Below are 4473 nucleotides of genomic sequence, written 5' to 3'. Positions count from 1 at the left end.
TATAACTGGGAAGTTAAAGTGGAGAACTCTGAAACTTCCCCTTTCTCCTCTATGAGAGAAGTAAAAAACAAACAAACAAAAAATAGCATCCCTGGGGAAAGATGACAATGTTTTCTATCACTCTTAATGATCTAAAGGATGAAGAGATGAAAATTTTACTCATATTTTAGTTTCATATGCCAATCTGGCTACTGAGGAAAGAGAATGATTCCTGAGGTATAACTGTAGATTATTACAAGGTCATCCAGTTAGTAGAGTCAATTGTAGCTGCTATTCTGAACATATTATTGCTATATCAGCTTAATAAAACCTCAGGCACACTGATCTGGACAATGTTCCTTTCCTATTCCAATCAGAAAACAGGAACAGAAACATTTCATATGTGGATGGGACAGAAAAAAACTCATTTACATTTTTGGTTGTATCTATGCTAACTCACTCACTCTCATAATATAGTCCAAAAAGAGCTGGAATTCCTGCTCTATACCATAGAGCACCAAATGGCCATGCATCCAGAACTTCCATTTATAAGTCAGAATCTGTTGAATCAATCAAGTAAGAAATATCAGACAGATCATATTTCTGTTCATCATAAAAGTGGACACAGCCACTCTGGGATTATGTCTGAGGATTATCATAGGGTATAAGGAAGCTATATGAATAGATAACATAGACTCCATATTACTCACCATACTTGCACTTACACCATTCTTTAACTTGCACCATCTGTCAACACTGATTCATTTCATTGTTGATATCAGGCTGATCAGGCAGGATAATCAAAAGATGATGAGTATGCTAGAAGGCCTTATTAAGGCACATGAACTCCAGGGACCATAAGATAAACCCTAAAAAGATTCAGGAACATGCAACTTCTTGAAGATTTGAGTAATCCAGCAGTCTAGTGTACTGAATCATTATACCTTCCAAAGAAAAGAAATTTCCTATGTCTTTATTCACTATTACATAGAAGGAAACACACTGTCTGGTGGATCTTTTAGATTCTGGATCAACACTTCAATCCATTTGTTGGGTGACGTGAGAGACTGCCAGATTTCAACAAGTCCTGAAACAAAAAGGGGCTATGCAGAAAGTCTAGATCACAATATCAACAGCCATGCTATTTGTGCCATATGATCATGTAGGTACAGTGGTAAGTGTAAATGGTGGGCAAAGATGCAGGGTGGAGCTCATGGCAGGCCCAGATATAAAAATCTTAATGAGTACTCCTGGGATTCTGGAAAAAGGCCATGATATTCATAGCAGAGAACTATTCTGGCAGCTCTTGACATGATAGTTGGCCATGAAAGAGAAAAAATGCCATACCATGGAGCACCAAATAGCCATGTATCCAGAACTTCCTCTTGTAAGTCAGATAACATAGACTCCCTATTACTCACCATATTTGCACTTACACCCTTCTTTATCTTGTAGCATCTGAAGGAGGGGAAAACCTTAGTTTAGTTTATAAGTATGTTGGTTTAGTATGTGGGCTCCAACTGAAAATGGATAGCACCATATTATAGCCACACTTTGGTGTGGCCTGGTAGGAGTATCACATCAGACCAGGGGAAACACTTAATATTTGGAATTGAGTGGGCCAGTGACAATGACATCCACTATGTACTGCACCGTCCAGAAGGAGCTGGCCTCATGGAGTTCAAATGACCCAATTAAAGGCAAATTGAAGTGTTATTAGCTTAGATGCAATGATCTGTAAGATGAAGTGCCATGCTTTAAGATACAGCCATACATTCAATCAGATTTCTAGTGGTGGTGTAACTTCAATGGGAGGAACACATATGCCCAAAGGGATAGAATCAGGAGTGGTTCAACTTGCCATCACTTCCAGTGACTTACTCAGGGCCCATGTGTTTCTTGTCAAAGCATCTCTGGGCTCTGCAGAGTTACAGATCCTTATCCCAAAAGGGGGGGTATGCTCTTCCCAAGGGACACAGTAAGAGTTCTACTGAAGCATAAGTTATGGCTGCTTCTAGGGAAGTTTGAGCTCCTTATACCTAGAGACCAGCTATTGAGAAGAAGAGTTGTCATCTTGACAAAGGCAATGCAATCTGATTATCAGGAGAAAGTAAAGATGCTTTTTACACAATGTAGAGAGAAAAAGGAATATTGGTAGGAGCCACGTGATCCACTTGAATATTTCTTGTTCTCTTGCCAAATTTATTTTAATTTTAAATGGAGTTTGAAAAGGGTATAATTTCTACAGGCTTAGATTCCTCAGGAATAAAATTTTGGATGATACCATTAGGTGAGAAACCAAGACCTATAACTTGGAATGAAAGGACTATAAAATAGACTTTGTAAGAGGAGGCAGACAAGTTGTGGTCCCCAAATAAATCAGAGTAGTAAGGACTGTAGTTTTCCCACTATCCTCCCTCTTTTAAGTTTCCCTTAAGGAAAAAAAGTCCATGGAAAATTTGGAGAAGTGAACATGGATAAAGTGGATTCGAGCCATTACAGTCAGGGAAGATTGCTACACAGATTTCATTTCAAGGGTGATTCTACTGTGTATATAGTCAGTTAACAGCCTCTAGCTGCTGCTAATTCAGGATTTATCTGTATTGAAGATGGGACTGTGCTCTTATTGGAATACTCCCAGGCAATGATTGAGCATCATGGGGTATTAAGGCCAGGATATTTCTCCCTAACACAAACTCCTGTAAAGACCAATCTGCTCTGGATTCCTTATTGTCATAGTTGAGACTTTCCCTGAGGTGAAGTGCAGCTGAGACTCTTCTTACTCAACTCTTTTTGGTTTCCTTTCTCTTTTCACAGTTGTCAGACATGCATACATGTATGGCAGTCTAAAGGCTCTTCCTTCTTCCTTCTTTCCTGTCCTCATTTTTACCCTTCACAAGTGTTTCTCTGAATAGTTTTTTTTGTTTGTTTCATTTTTTTTTGTACTTGAAATTATGTCTTGGCTTTTAAATCCAAAGGTCCCCTATTATTCCAGAAGAGAAGGCCAGGGCATCATTCCATGTTAGAGGTGAACAGTGTAGATGCCATTTACCAACTATTTTGGAAATATTTTAACAATCATTACACATTCAGTGTGTACAAGATGAATATTAGTACTGAGTTTAAACTTGATCTCTTTCCAATACCTACTAATTTCTTCAAACATATTTCTCCTGTATAGGTAATCACTTTTATTATTTTGTTTGTATCCTTCCAGAGCTTATTTATGTGATTGCAGGCAAATGCAATGATATATTCTGTTTTCCTTTCCTTTTAAAAACACTGTAGCTAATGTAGTATATACTCTCTACTACACCTTAATTTTGAACTTAAATTTATATTACAGATCTTCCCTTGTCACTACATAACAAGCTTCCTTAATATTTTTTTCTATTTGTATTTAAAAATTGTACATTTTTATAGCATATAATATGAGTTCTCAAAGCATAAATGTATGGTGTGTCAAGCAAGTCAAATATATTATTGCACACAGTAACTTTCCATTCTTGTGTCTGTTAAATGTTTGTTTCTTTTTTTCCCCCAGAGTCCCTTCCTCCCACCCACAGCTGTCCATCCCCTCCTGTATAATCTCTGGTATCTACAGTTTCTCACTCTGCTATTATGTCTTCCAGTCTTTCACTTTCCGCCATAAAGTGCAGATATTCAGTATATATTGAGAGGAGACATATAAATAAAATCTCTTTCATAGCCTGACTTGCTTCACTTAACATTAAATTTATATTCATCCACTTTGTATAAAATTACAGCATCATTATTTTTTCATGACTGAGTAGTATTCTATAGTGTCACATTTTTTCAACCCAGTTATTTATTCTTGGGCACTTCAGTTGGTTCCATGTGTCAATAATTGTGAATGCTGCAATAAACATGGATGTGCAAGTAAGTGCCTTTCCAATTGAGTGTTTTCCCATCCTTAGTGTAAATATCCTTGAGTGGAATTACTGGGTCCTATGGGAGTTTTATCTGTAGACCTTTGAGGAACCTCTCTACTGTTCCCCACAGTGGCTGTACTAATTTACATTCCCAGCAACAGCATCGGAGGATTACCTGTTCACTGCACCTTTGCCAGAACTTGTCATTATTTTTTTTTATCATAGTGGTTCTGACTGGAGTTAAATGGTATCTCATTGTGGTTTTAATTTACATTTTCCTTATGATAAGAGACATTAAATTTTTTTCATATGTTTTATGCTATTCATATTTCTTCCTTGGCAAGATGTCTGTTCACTTGTTTGCCCAATTTTCAATGGAATTGTTTGTTTGTTTGTTTGTTTGTTTTTGTGAGTAAGGTGCTTGAGTTTGCTGTATATTCTGGTTATCAGTCCCTTATCTGAAGCACAGTTGGTGAATGTTCTCTCCCATTCTGAGGTTTATATCTTAACTCTGATTCTTGTTTCTTTTGTTGTGCAGAAATTTTCAGCCTGAAATAGTCCCACTTGTCTATTGTTTTCTGTACCTTAGAGGTCTTATTTA

This window comes from Tupaia chinensis, unplaced genomic scaffold (genome assembly GCF_000334495.1).
Source record: "Tupaia chinensis unplaced genomic scaffold, TupChi_1.0 Scaffold146525_1, whole genome shotgun sequence".
NCBI classification, from domain to species: domain Eukaryota; kingdom Metazoa; phylum Chordata; class Mammalia; order Scandentia; family Tupaiidae; genus Tupaia; species Tupaia belangeri.
Note: the sequence above shows the minus strand (reverse complement) of the source record.